Source organism: Mobula hypostoma, chromosome 2 (genome assembly GCF_963921235.1).
Source record: "Mobula hypostoma chromosome 2, sMobHyp1.1, whole genome shotgun sequence".
NCBI classification, from domain to species: Eukaryota; Metazoa; Chordata; class Chondrichthyes; order Myliobatiformes; family Myliobatidae; genus Mobula; species Mobula hypostoma.
Genome location: NC_086098.1, coordinates 159,719,435 through 159,741,361, shown reverse-complemented (window position 1 = coordinate 159,741,361; position 21,927 = coordinate 159,719,435). Strand labels below are relative to the sequence as shown.

General features: G+C 46.6%; 1 protein-coding gene across 1 annotated transcript in view; it reads right to left on the bottom strand.

The window, feature by feature from the left end:
* The window catches only part of LOC134342609 (zinc finger protein 229-like), a 112,206-nt gene extending 96,509 nt beyond the window's left edge, over positions 1-15,697 (bottom strand). Inside the window, exon 1 of the mRNA XM_063040933.1 lies at positions 15,670-15,697. The gene's annotated coding sequence lies outside the window, so the exon portion shown is untranslated. The remainder of the gene's footprint in view (positions 1-15,669) is intronic.
* Positions 15,698-21,927: the final 6,230 nt, after the last annotated feature.

Here is a 21,927-nt window from a genome sequence, read left to right as displayed (position 1 = left end):
GTTTGCTGGACAGAGCCTTCGACATGGAATGGAGACTTGCCACACCTCCTGCAGTCAGACATTTTACCTACTCTTTGCCTTTTCTGTTTGAGCTGAGCTCTACTGTCACCTCTTTCTATTGTCTTTCAGAGCTGCTCTCAGGGTGATGTCAATAAAGGTCCTTCAGTGATGTCAGGCACACCTGTTGGGTTTGTCTGAAGATGGTGCCCCATGTCCAACTGCAGACCAAGAAACTTGCTGCCTTTAATACTCAGGCAGTGTCCAAATCTGGACGTATAAATGGTCTTACCATCTTGTAGTTATCTGGTGTTTGTCAAATGTGTTAATTATTTGGAGGAGAATGTAAGTTGAACAATTGGTGACGTTGAGGATGACACCAAAACTGGTGTGTGGTGAAAGTGAGGGTTACCTAAGGTTACAATGGGATGGAGACCACCTGGAAAAGTGGGCCAAGCAATGGCAGGTGGAAGTCAACTGCACAAGTAAAAAATGATAGATTTTGAGAAGATAAATCAGAGCAAAACATGCAGAGTGAATGACAGGACTGATGGAGAGTTGTAGTACAGAGAGGCCACTCTGTTGTCCCACTTGCAGAGCGTGGGGCCTCTGGACCCGGTGTGTATGGATTTCAATAGAGGCAGATGTCAGCAACATGGCGAATGTCTTAGTCATCATGGATCACTACACCAGATATGCACAGGCTTTCTCTACCAAGGACCAGAGGGTGTCCACGGTGGCCAAAGTGTTGTGGGAGAAGTATTTCATTTATTATGGCTTCCCCAGGCATATCAGGGACGGGATTTCAAGAGTAGACTCAAACATGAGTTACTGGGCATGCTCAGAGTTGAAAAGTCGAGGACTATGCCTTATCACCCGCAGCCTGAGAGGTTTAATCAAACCTTGCTAGACATGCTCGGAACCTTGGAAATCAGCAAGAAGAACAAGTGGATTCAACATATTGGACATATGGTCCACTACTACAACTGTACACAAAATGAAGTCACCGAGTACTCGCCATATTATCTGATGTTTGGGCACGAGGCAAGGTTGCCTATTGACCTTTGTTATGCAACTGGCGAGGAAGACCTACCACCGAAGACTTACCTGAAGTATGTGTCTGATATGAGAAGGGAGCTGAAAAAGGCTTATGAAATTGCGAAGGTCGCAGCTGTCAAGCAGAATCAAGGGAATAAGAGGAGGTATGATTAAAAAGTAAGGTTCTCCCAACTCATGCCGGGAGAGCGAGTCCTCGTAAGGAATTTGGGGCTACCTGGGAAGCATAAGTTGGCTCACTGCTGGGCAGCTGTGCCCTGTGTAGTGGAGAGTCAGATGCCAAACCTACCAGCTTTCCAGGTGAAACCACAGGATGGGAATGGTCAAGTTTCTCATCGGAACCACCTTCTGCTTCTGGGGCAAGGGTTGCGGAGTCTACACCTAGTAAGAGGACTCTGCGGCAATGTGGGGCGACTGAAGGACCAACAGCGGAGAGATTAGACCGGCCCCCGCACCTGAATAGGATACTGAGTCGGAGGATGAGGAAATGGGGGTGTGGTATATGCTGCCTTTTGCGAACTCCCCACTGACTGAGGAAGAGATTCCCAACCCCTTTCATGCTGAGTCAGGTGAAATTGGGGGTGGGGAGCTATCTGTGGATCGACTGGGTTTCAGCAGGATGCTGCAAGTGATGAAGCGGGGTTCAGCCAAGGGACAGAGGGGTCTGAGTTGCAGGAGGGCACGAGTGATAGACCAGGGGAGGCCTCGCCATTTAGACCAGAAGTATCCCAAGGAGTATCTGAACCTGGGTATCATGGGTGACTTTAACTTCCCTAATATTGATTGGCACCTGATTAGTTCCAAGGGTTCAGATGGGGCAGAGTATGTTAGGTGTGTCCAGGATGGATTCAAGTCACAGTATGTGGACAGGCCGACTAGGGGGAATGCCAGACTAGATCTAGTACTAGGTAATGAACCAGGTCAGATCACAGATCGCTCAGTGGGTGAGCATCTGGGGGACAGTGACCACCGCTCCCTGGCCTTTAGCATTATCAGACATCCCACCTCTCCCGGAAGATCTGGGAGTCTCCCGCATATCGATAGTGGCTCCCTGACGTCCAGAAATTATATACAATATCCCAGAAATAGATTTTTTTTTGAGAGGGAGTGGGAGAGCGAGCATCCTGATTGGTCCCCAACCACTCTTGGATGCATCAGCAAGGGAGATGAGGCTGAGTACAGGGCTACGGAAGGAAACTTTGTCACATGGTGTGAGCAGAATTATCTGCAGTTTAATGTGAAAAAGACTAAGGAGCTGGTGGTAGACCCGAGGAGAGCTAAGGTACCGGTGACCCCTGTTTCCATCCAGGGGGTCAGTGTGGACATGGTGGAGGATTACAAATACCTGGGGATATGAATTGACAATAAACTGGACTGGTCAAAGAACACTGAGGCTGTCTACAAGAAGGGTCAGAGCTGTCTCTATTTCCTGCGGAGACTGAGGTCCTTTAACATCTGCTGGACGATGCTGAGGATGTTCTATGAGTCTGTGGTGGCCAGTGCTATCATGTTTGCTGTTGTGTACTGGGGCAGCAGGCTGAGGGTGGCAGTCACCAACAGAATCAACAAACTCATTCGTAAGGCCAGTGATGTTGTGGGGATGGAACTGGACTCTCTCACGGTGGTGTCTGAAAAGAGGATGCTGTCTAAGTTGCATGCCATCTTGGTCAATGTCTCCCATCCACTGCATAATGTACTGGGTGGGCACAGGAGTACATTCAGCCAGAGACTCATTCCACCGAGAAGCAGCACTGAGCATCATAGGAAGTCACTCCTGCCTGTGGCCATCAAACTTTACAACTCCTCCCTTGGACGGTCAGACACCCTGAGCCAATAGGCTGGTCCTGAACTTACTTCATCATTTACTGGCATAATTACATATTACTATTTAACTATTTATGGTACTGTTACTATTTATTATTTATGGAGCAACTGTAATGAAAACCAATTTCCCCCGGGATTAATAAAGTATGACTATGACTATGACTATGGCTAACCACCGGGCCGTGAGGAAACAATATGATTTGGCGATATGAAACAATATGAGTCATTTGCACCTTTCCTCATTCCCTATCATGCACTGTTGAACTTGAACGCACGCGAGGTCATTACCCGTGCATCATCCATGTCAGCGCGGGAAAGAGATCAACTCCTCGAGCTTGTAAATGATGGCGGGCTGAAAAGTAAGTTTGACATAACATCTCTGCCGGCATTCTGGATCAAAGTCAAGGCTGAATATCCTGAGACAGCCACAGAAGCACTGAAAACGTTGCTTCCATTTCCAACATCGTATCGCTGCGAAGCGGAGTTTTCTGCAACGAATGCAAGGAAAACTAAATTGTGGAATAGACTGGACATAAGGAACCCCCTTCGAGTATCGCGGTCTCCCCTCCCCCTTCAATGGGACCATTTTGTTGCAGGAAAACAAGCTGATACAGCGATACAGGTGTTCCCCGCTTTTCAAATGTTCGCTTTACGAAACCTCACTGTTACAAAAGACCTACATTAGTACCCTATTTTCGCTTTCAGAAGGTGTTTTCACTGTTACGAAAAAAATTCAGCACGCGATAAAAAATCAGCGTGCGATAAAAGGCAGCGCGCCCCGAGCAGCCGCTCTCCCCCGGATTCTCGCCGGCATTGCTTAAACACGTGCCTGTGAGCAGCCGTTTGCAAGATGAGTTCTATGGTATCGGAAAAGCCTGAAAGAGCTCGTAAGGGTGTTACACTTACAGTAAAACTAGACATAATTAAACGTTTTGATCGTGATGAACGAAGTAAGGACAACGTGAGTTTGGCTTGTGGAAGTTGACAAAGATGATGTTGAAGAGGTTTTGGCATCCCATCACCAAGAACTGACAGATGAAGAGCTGATGCAATTGGAAGAAAAAAGGATAACAATCGAAACCAAATGAGTAATGATAAAGTACGACTTTAATTTTTGAAGGGTATGTCGGTTTAGCAGGATGGTTTGAGTCCTTATTTAAGAACTGTGTGACAGAAAAATATGAGAGGCTCAGCAGTCAAGCAAGCCTTCCATATCAGCCACAGCAGACGACGAACCTCGACCTTCGACATCGAGGCGGGCAGTCATAGGAGAAGATGAGCTGCCTGCTCTAATGGAAACAGGTGACGAGATGACACCCCAGTGTCCCACCACCCCAACCCCCAGGCCACGGACAGATACCGATTCGCGGAGAATGTAAAGGTAGCCGGGAGGCACATAGCTCATCTTGAAGAGAAAAGCCGAAATAAACATGCTAATTAATTAGGTGCCGCCGACACGTAATTGTTGGCCCAGATCAGAGACAACGGAATCGGAAATCGGCACTGATCTGGGCTGACAATTACGGGCGGCACCTAATTAATTAGCATGTTTGTTTCGGCTTTTTTCTTAAAGATGTGCTGTGTACCTCCCGGCTACCACTGGACCCCTGCGTTCTTCGCGGCAATGTATCGCTCAGCAGCCTGGAGGGTGGGGGGCCACTGCACCACCCAAACTCCGACGACTCAGTCTAACACACTATCATCAGTGTGCTGGGCGCTGTCGCGATTCCCGTAAGTGATACTACACTGTACATACATTATTTCTACTTTATATCGGCTCTGTATTTTTACATGTTATCTGGTATGATTTGGCAGCTTCATAGCTTAAAGGTTACTGGAGAGCACTTGCGCATGCTTTTGCCAACAGCGCTTGCGTGAGACTTTCGCTTCGGAGAACAGTTCAGTAATGATTGTGGAAAAGTATTTCTACTTTATATAGGCTGTGTATTTATCATATCATTCCTGCTTTTACTATATGTTACTGTTATTTAAGGTTTTATGTGTTATTTGGCATGATTTTTGGGTCTGCGAACACTCACAAAATTTTCCCATATAAATAAATGGTAATTGCTTCTTCGCTTTACGACATTTCGGCTCACGAAACGTTTCATAGGAACGCTCTATCTTCAGATGGCGAGGGAAACCTGTATTGGTGCATTGCAATGATTTTGTATGTTCATACGGGGAAAATATGCGCTGTGTGTTTAATATCCAAACGTTACTTAAAATATTATGATGCTATTGACTTATCACCTATATTCCGGTTGTGATTAACACCCCCCGACCCCCTGGTCGGCCGGTCCACAAGAATATTGTCAATATTAAACTGGTCTGCGGTGCAAAAAATGTTGGGGACCCCTGCTAAGTAGACCTATCAGTTTTCTCTGTGGCGGGCTTTACAGTCGACCTCAAAACTAATGACAGTGTTGCTCGCTGCACTGTTTGCAACAGTGACTTTTCTATTACCCATGGTGGGTTAAAATGTAAAAGACATGTTGAGGTGAGTTGAACAGGTGTCATTACAGCATAGCTAACGTTATTTAAACTAGCTGGCTAGCTGCTAAGGAGCTACGCTATTGATGTCCTACGTGATGAGGTCAAACTCCCTGTAGACTTGCTTAAAGTTGTAATAGAATAAACATGATAATATAATATAAGTACATATTTTAATGTCACATTTGCTGCATATACCCAAATTGGTTTACAGATAAGACAAAATCACTAAACAAAGTATTAAATACACCCTTGTAGGTCTACGGGCGGGGGGGGGGGGGATATGGTGTTGCAGGGGAGTGGGTGTGCTACCTCCCTGAAATGAGTTTTTGCAGGGTGGGATGTCTGCATTATCATGGAAAAGGATAGAATCAGACAGGACAGGAAAACTTTTAATTGGGGAAGGGCAAATTACGAGGCTATAAGGCTAGAACTTGCAGGTGTGAATTGGGATGATGTTTTTGCAGGGAAATGTACTATGGACGTGTGGTCGATGTTTAGAGATCTCTTGCAGGATGTTAGGGATAAATTTGACCTGGTGAGGAAGATAAAGAACAGTAGGGTGAAGGAACCATAGGTGACAAGTGAGGTGGAGAATCTAGTCAGGTGGAAGAAGGCAGCTTACATGAGGTTTAGGAAGCAAGGATCAGATGGGTCTACTGAGGAACATAGGGAAGCAAGAAAGGAGCTTAAGAAGGGGCTGAGAAGAGCAAGAAGGGGGATGAGAAGGCCTTGGCGAGTAGGGTAAAGGAAAACCCCAAGGCATTCTTCAATTATGTGAAGAAAAAAATGATGACAGGAGTGAAGGTAGGACCAATTAGAGGTAAAGGTGGGAAGATGTGCCTGGAGGCTGTGGAAGTGAGCGAGGTCCTCAATGAATACTTCTCTTCGGTATTCACCAATGAGAGGGAACTTGATGATGGTGAGGACAATATGAGTGAGGTTGATGTTCTGGAGCATGTTGATATTAAGGGAGAGGAGGTGTTGGAGTTGTTAAAATACATTAGGGTGGGTAAGTCCCTGGGGCTTGACAGAATATTCCCCAGGTTGCTCCACAAGGTGAGGGAGGAGATTGCTGAGCCTCTGGCTAGGATCCTTATGTCCTCATTGCCCACGGGAATGGTACCAGAGGATTGGAGGAAGGCGAATGTTGTCCCCTTGTTCAAAAAAGGTAGTAGGGACAGTCCGGGTAATTATAGACCAGTGAGCCTTACGTCTGTGGTGGGAAAGCTGTTGGAAAAGACTCTTAGGGATAGGATGTATGAGCATTTAGAGAATCATGGTCTGATCAGGGACAGTCAGCATGGCTTTGTGAAGGGTAGATCGTGTCTAACAAGCCTGATAGAGTTCTTTGAGGAGGTGACCAGGCATATAGATGAGGGTAGTGCCGTGGATGTGATCTGTATGGATTTTAGTAAGGCATTTGACAAGGTTCCACAGGGTAGACTTGTTCAGAAGGTCAGAAGGCATGTGATCCAGGGAAGTTTGACCAGGTGGATTCAGAATTGGCTTGCCTGCAGAAGGCAGAGGGTCGTGGTGGAGGGAGTACATTCGGATTGGAGGATTGTGACTAGTGGTGTCCCACAAGGATCTGTTCTGGGACCTCGACTTTTCCTGATTTTTATTAACGACCTGGATGTGGGGGTAGAAGGCTGGGTTGGCAAGTTTGCAGATGACACAAAGGTTGGTGGTGTTGTAGATAGTGTAGAGGGTTGTCGAAGATTGCAGAGAGACATTGATAGGATGCTGAAGTGGGCTGAGAAGTGGCAGATGGAGTTCAACCCAGAGAAATGTGAGGTGGTACACTTTGGAAGGACAAACTCCAAGGCAGAGTACAAAGTAAATGGCAGGATACGTGGTAGTATGGAGGAGCAGAGGGATCTGGGGGTACGTGTCCACAGATCCCTGAAAGTTGCCTCACAGGTGGATAGGGTAGTTAAGAAAGCTTATGGGGTGTTAGGGATAGAATTTAAGAGTCGCAATGTAATGATGCAGTTCTATAAAACACTGGTTTGGCCACACTTGGAGTACTGTGTCCAGTTCTGGTCGCCTCACTATAGGAAGGATGTGGAAGCATTGGAAAGGGTACAGAGGAGATTTACCAGGATGCTGCCTGGTTTAGAGAGTATGTATTATGATCAGAGATTAAGGGAGCTAGGGCTTTACTCTATGGAGAGAAGGAATATGAGAGGAGACATGATAGAAGTGTACAAGATAATAAGAGGAATAGATAGAGAGGATAGCCAGCGCCTCTTCCCCAGGGCACCACTGCTCAATACAAGAGGACATGGCTTTAAGGTAAGGGGTGGGAAGTTCAAGGGGGAGATCAGAGGAAGATTTTTTACTCAGAGAGTGGTTGATGCGTGGAACGCACTGCCTGAGTCAGTGGTGGAGGCAGATACACTAGTGAAATTTAAGAGAGTACTAGACAGGTATATGGAGGAATTTAAGGTGGGGGGTGATATGGGAGGCAGGGTTTGAGGGTCGATACAACATTGTGGGCCGAAGGGCCTGTACTGTGCTATGTTCTATAACCTGAAGAAGTAGATGAAGGGGTAAGGAGGTCTCAAAGAATCAGGACACCACCAGATAGGCTGGCCTATGTAGCACCGGGGGAACAGAGTGTAGCATTTATCACCTTGGGGAGCTATGTCATGCCTTTCACACCTGGTGTGGAATTTGTGCATTGTATGAAGGGTTGGTGAATTATCTCAAAGTCATAAGGACATGACTAAATTTGGTTTGGGGAAAGGTTTCACTGCTAATGTAATGGTGTTTCTGTAGAAGCAGTGTTTGGGTTATGGTTACAGATAGAAAGATAGAAATCCTACAGCATACAAAGTTGTGCCAAACATGTCCATACCTTAGAAATTACTAGGGTTACCCACAGCCCTCTATTTTTCTAAGCTCCATGTACCTATCCAAAAGTCTCTTAGAAGACCCTATCGTATCCACCTCCACCACCATTGCTGGCAGCCCATTCCACGCACTGACCACTCGCTGCATAAAAAAAACTTAGCCCTGACACCTCCTCTGTACCTACTCCCCAGCACCATAAACCTGTGTCCTCTTGTGGTAACCATTTCAGCCTTGGGAAAAATCCTCTGACTATCCACATGATCTATGCCGCCCATCTTTTTGTACACCTCCATCAGGTCACCTTTCATCCTCTGTGGCTCCAAGGAGAAAAGGCTGAGTTCTCTCAACCTGTTTTCATAAGGCATGCTCCCCAATCCAGGCAACATCCTTGTAAATCTCCTCTGCACCCTTTCTATGGCTTCCACATCCTTCTTTTAGTGAGGCGATCAGAACAGAGCACAGTACTCCAAGTGGGGTCTGACCGGGGTCCCATATACATAGAACATAGAATAGTACAGCACAGTACAGGCCTTTTGGTCCACAATGTTGTGCCAACCCACAAACCCAGCTTCCCATATAACCCCCCACACCTTAAATTCCTCCATATACCTGTCTAGCAGTCTCTTAAATTTCACTATTGTATCTGCCTCCACCACTGACTCAGGCAGTGCATTCCACACACCAGCCACTTTCTGATTAAAAACCTTCCTCTAATATCCCCCTTGAACTTCCCATCCCTTAAATTAACACCATGTCCTCTTGTATTGAGCAGTGGTGCCCTAGGGAAGAGGCGCTGGCTATCCACTTTATCTATTCCTCTTAATGTCTTGTATATCATGTATCCCCTCATCCTCCAAAGATTAAAGCCCTAGCTCCCTTAATCTCTGATCATAATGCACACTCTCTAAAACAGGCAGCACCCTGGTAAATCTCCCCCGTACCCTTTCCAATGCTTCCACATCCTTCCTATAGTGGGGCGACCAGAACGGGACACAGTACTCCAAGTGTGGCCTAACCAGAGTTTTATAGAGCTGCATCATTACCTCGTGACTCTTATACTCTATCCCTCGACTTATGAAAGCTGACACCCCATAAGCTTTCTTAACTACCCTATCTACCTGTGAGGCAACTTTCAGAGATCTGTGGACATGTACCCCCAGATCCCTCTGCTCCTCCATACTACCAAGAATCCTGCCATTTACTTTGTACTCTGCCTTGGAGTTTGTCCTTCCAAGGTGTACCACCTCACACTTCTCCGGGTTGAACTCCATCTGCCACTTCTCAGCCCACTTCAGCATCCTATCAATGACTCTCTGCAATCTTTGACAATCCTCTACACTATCCACAACACCACCAACCTTTGCGTCATCTGCAAACTTGCCAACCCACCCTTCTACGCCCACATCCAGGGTTATTAATAAAAATCACAAAAAGTAGAGGTTGTACTCCCTCCACCACGACACTCTGCCTTCTGCAGGCAAGCCAATTCTGAATCTACCTGGCCAAACTTCCCTGGATCCCATGCCTTCTGACTTTCTGAATAAGCCTACCATGTAGAACCTTGTCAAATGCCTTACTAAAATCCATGTAGATCACATCCACTACACTACCCTCATGTATATGCCTGGTCACCTCCTCAAAGAACTCTATCAGGCTTGTTAGACACGATATGCCCTTCACAAAGCCATGCTGACTGTCCCTGATCAGACCATGATTCTCTAAATGCCATAGATCCTATCTCTAAGAATAATTTCCAACAGCTTTCCCACCACAGATGTAAGGCTCGCTGATCTATAATTACCCAGACTATCTCTACTACCTTTTTAAACAAGGGGACAACATTCGCCTCCCTCCAATCCTCCGGTACCATTCCCGTGGACAACCAGGACATAAAGATCCGAGCCAGGATCCTAACGAGGACATACAGCTGCAACATCATCTCTTGGCTCCTAAATTCAATTCCACAATTAATGAAGGCCAATACACCGTATGCCTTCTTAACTGTAGAGTCAAACTGCGCAGCCGCTTTGAGCGTCCTCTGGACTCAGACCCCAAAATCACTCTGATCCTCCACACTGCCAAGAGTCTTACCATTAATACTATATTCTGCCATCATACTTGACCTACCAAAATGAACCACTTCACACTTACCTGGGTTGAACTCCATCTGCCAGTTCTCAGCCCAGTTGCGTATCCTATCAATGTCCCACTGTAACCTCTGACCGCCCTCCACACTATCCACAACACCCCCAACCTTTGTGTCATCAGCAAACTTACTAACCCGTCCCTCCACTTACTCATCCAGGTCATTTATAAAAATCACGAAGAATAAGGGTCCCAGAACAGATCCCTGAGGCACACCACTGGTCACCGAACTCCATGCAGAATATGACCCATTTACAACCACTCTTTGCCTTCTCTGGGTAAGCCAGTTCTGGATCCACAAAGCAATGTCCCCTTGCATCTCATGCCTCCTTACTCTCTAAATAAGCCTTGCATGGGGTACCATACACACTACATCTACTGCTCTTCCTTCATCAATGTGTTTAGTCACATCCTCAAAAAATTCAATCAGGCTCGTAAGGCATGACCTACCCTTGACAAAGTCATGCTGACTATTCCTAATCATATTATACCTCTCCAAATGTTCATAATTCCTGCATCTCAATATCTTCTCCATCAACTTACCAACCACTGAAGTACGGTGTATAATTTCCTGGACTATCTCTACTCCCTGGCTTGAATAAAGGAACAACATCTACAACCCTCCAATCCTTCAGAACCTCTCCCGTCCCCATTGATGATTCAAAGATCATCACCAGAGGCTCAGCAACCCCCTCCCTTGCCTCCCACAGTAGCCTGGGGTACATCTCATTTGGTCCTGGCGACTTATCCAACTTGATGCTTTCCAAAAGCTCCAGCACATCCTCTTTCTTAATATCTACCTGCTCAATCTTTTCAGTCTGCTGCAAGTCAGCACTACAATCACCAAGATCCTTTTCCATAGTGAATACTGAAGTGTTCATTAAGTACCTCTGCTATTTCCTCCGGTTCCATACACACTTTCCCACTGTCACACTTGATAGGTCCTATTCTTTCACATCTTACCCTCTTGCTCTTCACATACCTGTAGAATCCCTTGGGGTTTTCCTTAATCCGGCCCACCAATGCCTTCTCATGGCCCCTTCTGACTTTCCTAATTTCCTTTTTAAGCTCCTTCCCGTACGCCTTATAATCTTCTAGATCTCTAACATTACCTAGCTCTCTGAACCTTTTGTAAGCTTTTCTTTTCTTCTTGACTAGATTTATTACAGCCTTTGTACACCACAGTTCCTGTATTCTACTATAACTTCCCTATCTCATTGGAAGGTACCTATGCAGAACTCCACACAAATATCCCCTGAACATTTGCCACATTTCTTCTGTACTTTTCCCTGAGAACATCTGTTCCCCATTTAAGCCTCCAATTTCCTGCCTGATGGCCTCATAATTCCCCTTACTCCAATTAAACGCTTTTCTAACTTGTCTGTTCCTATCTCTCTCCAATGCTATTATAAAGGAGATAGAATTATGATCACTATCTCCAAAATGCTCTTCCACTGAGAGATCTGACACCTGATCATGTTCACTTCCCAATACCAAATCAAGTACAGTCTCTCCTCTTGTAGGCTTATCTACATATTGTGTCAAGAAACCTTCCTGAACACACCTAACAAACTCTACCCCATCTAAACTCCTTGCTCTAGGGAGATGTCAATCGATATTTGGGAAATTAAAATCTCGATTATAGCAACTCTGTTATTATTACACCTTTCCAGGTTCTGTTTCCCTATCTGCTCCTCGATATCTCTGTTACTATCAGGTGGCCTATAAAAAAACACCCAGTAGAGTTATTGACCCCTTCCTGTTCCTAACCTCCACCCACAGAGACTCCGTAGACGTCCACCTTTTCTGCAGCCGTGACACTATCTCTGATCAACAGTGCCACGCCCCCACCTCTTTTGACTCCCTCCCTGTCTAAACATCTAAAACCCGGTACTTGAAGTAACCATTCCTATCCCCGAGCCATCCAAATCTCTGTAATGGCCACCACATCATAGCTCCAAGTACTGATCCATGCTCTAAGCTCATCTGCTTTGTTCACAATACTCCTTGCATTAAAATAGACACATCTCAAACCGTCGGTCTGAGCGCATCCCTTCTTTATCACCTGCCTCTCCTTCCTCACACACTGTCTCCCAGCTCAACACTCACACTCTGGAGGAACTCAGCAGGTCGGGCAGCATCTGTGGAAACGATAGTAAACGTTTCAGGCCGGAACCCTTCATCAGGACTGAAGAGCAAAGGGGCAGAGGCCCTATAAAGAAGGTGGGGGGAGAGTGGAAAGGAGAAGGCTGAAAAACCAGTAAGGGGAAAGATAAAGGGATGGGAGAGGGGAAGCAGGGAGGGGATAGGCAGGAAAGGTGAAGAAGGAATAGGAGAAAGCACAATGTAGAAGAAGGCGGAAACATGAGGGAGGTAGTAGGCAGCTGGGGGAGGGGGCAGAGTGCCATAGTGATAGGGGAAGGGAGGGGGAGGGAATTACTGGAAGTTGGAGAATTCAATGTTCATACCAAGGGGCTGGAGACTACCTAGACGGTATATGAGGTGTTGCTCCTCCAACCTGAGTTTAGCCTCATCACGGCAGTAGAGGAGGCCATGTATGGACATATCCGAATGGAAATGTGAAGCAGAGTTGAAGTGGGTGGCAACCGGGAGATCCTGTCTGTTGTGTTGGACGGAGCAGAGGTGCTCGACGAAGCGGTCCCCCAATCTGCGTCGGGTCTCACCGATGTAGAGGAGGCTGCACCGGGAGCACCGGATGCAATAGATGAAACCAACAGACTCACAAGTGAAGTTTTGCCTCAAACAACAGGAATTCTGCAGATGCTGGAAATTCAAGCAACACACATCAAAGTTGCTGGTGAACGCAGCAGGCCAGGCAGCATCTATAGGAAGAGGCGCAGTCGACGTTTCAGGCCGAGACCCTTCGTCAGGACTAACTGAAGGAAGAGTGAGTAAAGGATTTGAAAGCTGGAGGGGGAGGGGGAGATGCAAAATGATAGGAGAAGACAGGAGGGGGAGGGATAGAGCCGAGAGCTGGACAGGTGATAGGCAAAAGGGGATACGAGAGGATCATGGGACAGGAGGTCCGGGAAGAAAGACGGGGGGGGGGTGACCCAGAGGATGGGCAAGAGGTATATTCAGAGGGACAGAGGGAGAAAAAGGAGAGTGAGAGAAAGAATGTGTGCATAAAAATGAGTAACAGCTTGGGTACGAGGGGGAGGTGGGGCCTAGCGGAAGTTAGAGAAGTCAATGTTCATGCCATCAGGTTGGAGGCTACCCAGACAGAATATAAGTTTTGCCTCACCTGGAAGGACTGTTTGCCACCTGGAATGGTGGCAAGAGAGGAGGTATAGGGACAGGTGTAGCACTTACACTTACAGGGATAAGTGCCGGGTGGGAGATCCGTGGGGAGGGACGTGTGGACCAGGGAGTCGCGGAGGAGGGGGAAAGCTGTGCTTAGTGGTGGGGTCGTGTTGAAGATGGCGGAAGTTGCGGAGGATAATGTGCTCGATCTGGAGGCTGGTGGGGTGGTAGGTGAGGACAAATTTGAGGAAGAACATTCTTGCTATTGAGGGAGTGCAGCGTAGGTTCACAAGGTTAATTCCCGGGATGGCAGGACTGTCATATTTTGAAAGATTGGAGTGACTGGGCTTGTATACACTGGAATTTAGAAGGATGTGAGAGGATCTGATTGAAACATATAAGATTATTAGGGGATTGGACACGCTGGAGGCAGGAAGCATGTTCCCGCTGATGGGTGAGTCCAGAACCAGAGGCCACAGTTTAAGAATAAGGGGTAGGCCATTTAGAAAGGAGTTGAGGAAAATCTTTTTCACCCAGAGAGTGGTGGATATGTGGAATGCTCTGCCCCAGAAGGCAGTGGAGGCCAAGTCTCTGGATGCTTTCAAGAAAGAGATGGATAGAGCTCTTAAAGATAACGGAATCAAAGGTTATGGGGATAAGGCAGGCAATGGATACTGATTGTGGATGATCAGCCATGATCACAATGAATGGTGGTGCTGGCTCGAAGGGTCGAATGGCCTACTCCTGCACCTATTGTCTATTGACAAGGTCTCCCAGCTCTCTCCATTTGTGAGCCAACCGCCTCTTCAGTTCGATTCCCAGCCCCCAACAATTCTAGTTTAAACTCTCCCCATTAGACTGAGCAAACCTCCTGGCCAGGATATTGGTCCCCCTGGGATTCAAGTGCAACCCGTCCTTTTTGTACAGGTCATACCTGCCCCAAAATAGGTCCCAATGATCCAGAAATCTGAATCCCTGCCCCCTGCTCCAATCCCTCAGCCACGCATTTATCCTCCACCTCATTCTATTCCTGTACTCACTGTTGCACGGCACAGGAAGTAATCCTTTGCGGTCCTGCTTTTCAACTTCCTTCCTAACTTCCTTACAGTGGGACTTTGATAATGGGTGCTTTGGAATGTGAGCTGTCCAATGACGGGAGGGTGTTGTCATGCCGTGTGTCTGGGTGATCTGGGTCTTTTTCTCCTGCATGGAGATGAAGCATCCATCTTCAAAGATTCTCACCACCAGGTCATTGCCTTTTGAAGGTACAAGTGCCTCTGGTCTCCCACCACCAGGTTCAAAAACAGTTATTATCTCTCGACCATCTGGCCCTTGAGCAAAAGTGGGTAATTACACATATCTATTGAAATGTTCCCACAACTAATGATCTCACTTTAAGGACTCTTTATCTTGTTATTTCATATTCTCTTATTTATTGTGATTTATTGATGGTTGCATTTCAACTGCTTGTTATCTTCGATGTTCTTGCTCTTTCATTGATCTTGTTTACAGGTAGTATTCTGTAGATTTGCTGAGTTATCTCGCAGGGAAAGAAAATCAGGATGTGGTGACATGCATGTACTGATAATAAATTTTACTTTGAACTTTTACATCTTTGTTCCGAGTTCTTGCCTTTTAGATTTAGATAGCTGGAGCTCGGCAGTGTCTGAGAGACCCATCTGCTTTCATTCCCTACTCATGCAAATCCAAACACATCTTTTCGATTGGAGGAAAAAGGATGCAGGTGTGAACCATGGCTGCCTCATTACCCAGAAACCCCAAGGAGTAAGAGATCCATCCACTCGCAACACGACAACTATGCGCATGCGCCTTAGAAAGGGCGCGAACAACTTCGATGAGCTGCAGAAAGCTTCCGGGGGTTCGGGTACAGATGCGGCTGAGAGGGAGGGAGGAAACCGGGATTGTACCGGGGTGCGGAGCCATAGCGTGTCAGGAGATCACAGCAATTATCTCTTAGTCGCAGTTCAAACACCTGTGCTTATGATTCCCCGCCCTGAGCCCAACTCCTACCTGCATCCAATTCTTCAGGAGCCTTTTGTCCACTGAGCGCATGCGCAATTTCCCGGAACTGCCTGCGACTTTGACGCAAGCGCATTTGATCGGCTGGTCACCGACCGCGAATTCTGAAGCGAATATGAGAAAGCCTGCAGATGCTGGAAATCCAAAACAATTCACACAAAATGCTGGAGGAACTCAGCAGCCCAGGCAGCAACTGCGGTAAACAATAAACAGACGGCGCTTCGAGCCGAGGCTCTTTTTCAGGACTGAGAAGGAAGGGGGAAGATACCGGAATAAAAAAAAGATGGAGGAGAAGGAGGCTAGCTGGAAGGTGATACGTGAGGCCAGGTGGGTGGGAAAGGCCAAGGGCTGGAGAAGAAAGAATCTGATAGGAGAGGGGAATGGACCATAGGAGAAGGGTAGTAATAGGCAGGTAAGAAAAGCTCAGAGTGGGGAATAGTGGAAGAAGGGAAAGGGGAATTTCTCTGCTGGAAAGGGAAATCGATATTCATGCCAGCAGGTTGGAAGCTATGCAGATGGAATATAAGGTATTGCTTTTCCTCCACGACAGTGCCCTCTTGGTACAAGTGGAGGCTGTGGATTGACAGGCCGGAATGAGAATTGGAATTAAAATGTGTGGCTAGCAGGAATTTCTGCTTGTAAAGAATGGTGCAGAGGTGCTTAATGAAGCCCCCCCCCCAACTGATGCAGCCACCCATTTAACGAAGAAACATAGAAAACCTACAGCACAATACAGGCCTTTTGGCCCACAGAGCTTTGCTGAACATGTTCTTCCCTGAGAAACTACCTAGGGTTACCCATAGCCCTCTTTTTCTGAACTCCATGTACCTGTCCAGGAATCTCTTTAAAAGACCCTATCGTATCCACCTCCACCTCCACCACCATCACCGGCAGCCCATTCCACGCACTCACCACTCTCTGCACAAAAATCTTACCCCTGACATCTCCTCTGTACCTACTTCCAAGCACCTTAAAACTGTGCCCTCTCGTGCTAGCCATTTTAGTTCTGGGAAAAAGCCTGTGACTATCCACACAATCAATGCCTCTCAACTTCTTATACATCCCTGTCAGGTCACCTCTCATCTTCCGTTGCTCCAAGGAAAAAAGGCTGAGTTCGCTCAACCTATTCTCATAAGGCATGCTCCCCAATCCAGGCAACATCCTTCTAAACCTCCTGTGTGCCCTTTCAACGGTTTCTACATCCTTCCTATAGTGAGGTGACCAGAACTGAGCACGGTACTCCAAGTGGGGCTCTGACCAACGTCCTATATAGCTGCAACATTACCTCTCGGCTCCTAAACTCAATCCCACGATTGATGAAGGCCAATGCACCGTATGCTTTCTCAACCACAGAATCAACCTGCACAGCAGCTTTGAATGTCCTATGGACTCGAACCCCAAGATCCCTCTGATCCTCCACAGTGCCAAGATTCTTACCATTAATACTATATTCTGCTATTCTATTTGACCTACCAAAATGAGCCACCTCACACTGGGTTGAACTCCATCTGCCACTTCTCAGCCCAGTTTTGCATCCTATCAATGTCCCGCTGTAACCTCTGACAGCCCTCCACACAATCCACAACATCCCCAACCTTTGTGTCATCAACAAATTTATTAACCCATCCCTCCACTTTCCCATCAAGGTCATTTATAAAAATCACAAAGAGTGGGGGTCCCAGAACAGATCCCTGAAGCACACAACTGGTGACCATCTCCATGCAGAATACAACCACTTTTTGCCTTCTCTGGGCAAGCCAGTTCTGGATCCACAAAGCAATGTCCCCTTGGATCCCATGCCTCCTTACTTTCTCAATAAGCCGTGCATGGGGTACCTTGTCAAATGCCTTGCTGAAATCCATATACATTACATCTTCTGCTCTACCTTCATCAATGTACTTAGTCACGTCATCAAAAGATTCAATCAGGCTCGTTTGACAAGACCTGCCTTTTACAAAGTCATGCTGACTATTCGTAATCATGTTATGCCTCTCCAAATGTTCATAAATCTTGCCTCTCAAGATCTTCTGCATCAACTTACCAACTACTGAAGTAAGACTCACTCGTCTATATTTCCTGGACTATCTCTACTCCCTTTCTTGAATAAGGGAACAACATCCGCAACCCTCCAATCCTCCAGAACCTCTCCCATCCCCTTTGTTGATGCAAAGATGATTGCCAGAGGCTCAGCAATCTCCCCCCTCACCTCCCACAGTAGACTGAGGTACATCTTGTCCGGTCCCGGTGACTTATCCAGCTTGATGCTTTCCAAAACCTCCAGCACATCTTCTTTCTTAATATCTACATGCTCACGCTTTTCAGTCCGCTGTAAGTCATCCCTACAATCGCCAAGATCCTTTTCCGTAGTGAATACTGAAGCAAAGTACTCATTAAGTACTCTGCTATCTCCTCTGGTTCCATACACACTTTTCCACTGTCACACTTGAATAGTCCTATTCTCTCACGTCTTATTCCTTGCTCTTCATTTACTTGTAGAATGACTTGTGGTTATCCTTAATTCTGTCTGCCAAGGCCTTCTCATGGCTGCTTCTGGCTCTCCTAATTTCTTTCTTAAGCTTCTTCCTGCTAGCCTTATAATCTTCCAGATCTCCATCATTACCTAGTTTTTTGAACCTTTCCTAAGCTCCTGTTTTCTTCTTAACTAGATTTACAACAGCCTTTGTACACCATGGTTCCTGTACCCTACCATCCTTTCCCTGTTTCATTGGAATGTGCCTATCCAGAACGCCAGGCAAATATCCCCTGAACATTTGCCACATTTCTTCCGACATTTCCCTGAGAACATCTGTTCCCAATTTATGCTTCCTAGTTCTTGTCTGATAGCCTCATGTTTCCCCTTACTCCAATTAAATGCTTTCCAGTTGAAGACATTGAACCATGCATAAAAAAAGATTTAGCTGATCTGGGAGAGAGACAGCAATGTTGGCAGCACCATTGCACTTAGCTTTGAAGCCTGCAATGGTATGTAGACCTTGCCATAAGTTGCGTGTGTGTTGGTGGAGACTTCATTTTCAACTTCCAACGGTTCTTTCGTTTCAAACCCCACGACTTAAAGGTCTACTTCAATACAAAATTGTTAAACTTCAAAGGTTGTTTTCTAACCCTTTGAGGTCTCTCTACCGGTTTCTCTTTGCTTTCAATGACTGGTAATGGCTTTTGTTCATAGTAACCCTAAGCTTGTCTGTAACTGTCCATCATATTCTCCTTCTATCCCGGTACCTCATTTTCAAATCCTTGAATTTCCTCCTGTTTGTCAAAAGTCTCTCTTGTGTTGAACTTTTTTTTACATGTGTTGTGTTCCTTGTATGCTGTGTGTGCTTACTGTGTGTGATTGTTGGGAATGTATCTGCACCTTGATCCCACAGTAACGCAGTTTCGTTGGGCTGTGCTTATGTCTGAACAAAAGACAATTAAACTTGAATTGAATGGATATGAACATTCGGAAACCCATGGCCTAATTAGGGACAGCCAGCTGGGCTTTGTACGTGGTACGTCATGTCTTGGCAACATGATTGAGTATTTTGACAAAGTGACAAGAGAGGTTGATGAGGGTAGGGCATTGGATGTTGTCCACATGGATTTTAGTAAGGTGTTTGACAAAGTCCAGAGGATTAAGATGCATGGGATCCGTGGTAGTTTGGCTGTTTGGGCTCAGAACTAGCTTGAGCATCCAAGACAGAGGTGCGTGGTTGAAGGGACTTATTTGTGCTACAGCTCTTGAACTAGTGGAGTTCCACAGGGATCTGTGCTGGGATCTCTGCTGTTTCTGATGTTTATAAATGATCTGGATAAAAATGTAGTTGGGTTGGTTATATATTTGCAGATCATAATTAGAATCTGATTTAATACTGGGGGGAGAAGCAAAGAACTAGAGAGTCCCCGGGGACTGGGGTGAGACTCGGAGACCGGTAGGGTGGGGAGTAGACTTGGAGAGCGGGGGTTGGGGGGAGGGAGGGAGAGGCTGCTTGACCACAGGCACCTTCCCTGGATTTTACCCAACTGCAGTGGATGGACAACCAGTATCTGACCATCTGACCGTGTTTTTCCCTCTGGGATGGAGAGCGGAGTTTTCCCGATCAACGCACACAAAGTGCTGGAGGAACTCAGTGGTCAGACAGCATGTGTGGAGAGAGATAGGCAGCATATGTTTCAGGTCAACATCCTTCCTCAAGAATTGAAAGAGATAGGGGAGATAGCCAGTACAAACGGGTGTGGGAAGGGGTGGATTCAGATGGGAAGCGGGTAAGTGAATACTGGATGGGTTTAAACAGGAGGTCACAGAGGATCTTCGGCCCAACTTGTTCATGCCAACCAACTTGCTTTAATGAGCTAGTCCCATTTCCCCATTATTCTTTCTTATCCACATACCTGCCAAGTTGTATTTTAGAACACTGGCACTGTACCCACCTCTACAGTTGATCAAGGGCTCGTTGTAAATTTAGATACCCCTCTTTCGCTGTCCACTATACCATGAATTTTAGTGTCATCCACAATTCTATGTCACCTACATTCTCATCCAAATCATGAATATGAATGTCAAACAACCTCGGCCCCAGCACCGACTTCTGCAGGTCACAGCCCTCCAGTTCTCTGAGATCATAAGACATCAGAATCAGGTGTAAAGGGTTTCTTCTTTTGTTACTGCATAGGCTAATTAAAATGGCTTCTTTGTTATGTTATAATTAAAATGGCTTCTCTGTAACATTAACTGCTGAGACAGTGGCTCTCTTTCCAGCAGCTTGTTTGGGTTATGTTACCGATAAGGATGATGGTATCCATTTATTAACCAATTGGGATAGATGTTATTCTTTTTTGTGTGTCTGTAAGCTATTGTGATGTGCGTGTTTTTGGGGAGAAGGCGCGATGGGGAGAGAGAGAGTGGATGCAGTGCAGTGAGCTGGCTGACGGGGCGGACCCCGAGCCTGAGTCCAAGGTCTGGGGTCTTCGGCGAGGAGAGGAGACAAAGACAGACTCGTGTGGAGCATCTGGTCGACCACTGTGGGTGGTCCCAGGCGGCGGGACGAGGTGGTCAGAGGGTATCGAATAGTGAACCGTTAGTGGACCATTGCTAGAGCTCCAACTGTGTGCATGAAGAGGTTGAACTTTGATAAGTTTGGCACCTTTTATTTTCCTTTTATATTTTATCTATTAATTACTTAATTCCAGTAATATCTATAAATTGTAATTCATTTAATCGTATATGGTGCATTGTTTGTTATTTGGCGGGGTGGGGTACATCACACAGCATCCACACAAACTTAATTACCCAGTTTGGCGGGGCCGAGGGCTGTTTCCCCAGGTGACTGCAAGTTGAGCGAACCTGAGGCTTACCAGGGGGCTACCTTTGGGAGCTCATTCGGGATTGGATTCAGTGGTGTGCTGCGTGATTGCCCTGTTTAATTCAGCGCTGCTGTGTCTCTGTGGGATTGCAGTTAGTAATATGTGTCTCTGTAGGTTATTTGCTGGTTATTGCTGCATGCGTGTTAGGTGAGGTCTTTGTTCAAGTTCAGACTAGCGCTGACGAGTTGGTGGTGGGACTAGGGGCTGTCGATACTGTTAGGAGAGAGGGGAAAGAGTGGTCTGATTAGGAGGTAGTGTCTGTGAATAAATGTTCCAGCTATGGTAGGCTCCGCCTGGCTTTTGGGATATTGTCCACCCCTAAAGGGGTGGAGGCGTGCGAGACATGGCAGAGCGGATCTCTCAGTTGTTAGGTGAGTGGTAGTGCTCGGTTGAGGGAGAGGGACAGGGATCGGTTGAAAGTTTGAGTAGGCAGGCTGTTTACAGTGTTAGAACGGTCAGGTTCAATCACACCGTAGTGGCAGCTGCCAGTTATCTGAAAGAGGGGGAAAAATTTTCAGTGTGTCTTCTCTGGCTAGGAGGGCAGCTAAATTGCTTGCAGTGCCAGGGGGATCATTTCAGGGGATCAGCCCCTCCCTCAGTTGTTCAGCTGATCAGAGAGGTGTCGGAAAACTTAGTGTAGGCCCATGGGAGAACGGCTTGGGGTCTCCAGGGGAGCATGTTCCCAGCAATGTACCAAGGAAAGGAAAAGACCCTATTCCTGAAGGCTTAGAGGGACCATGCCCCAGTGTGTCGTTACGGATAGATGGAAGCTATGCTAAAGCCATCCTCGACACCGGGGTGCAGGTCAAGTTGTTGTACAGTTCATTTTACAACCGGTGTCTGAAGCATTTACCCTTGACAACATTAAGGGCACTGGAGATTTGGGGT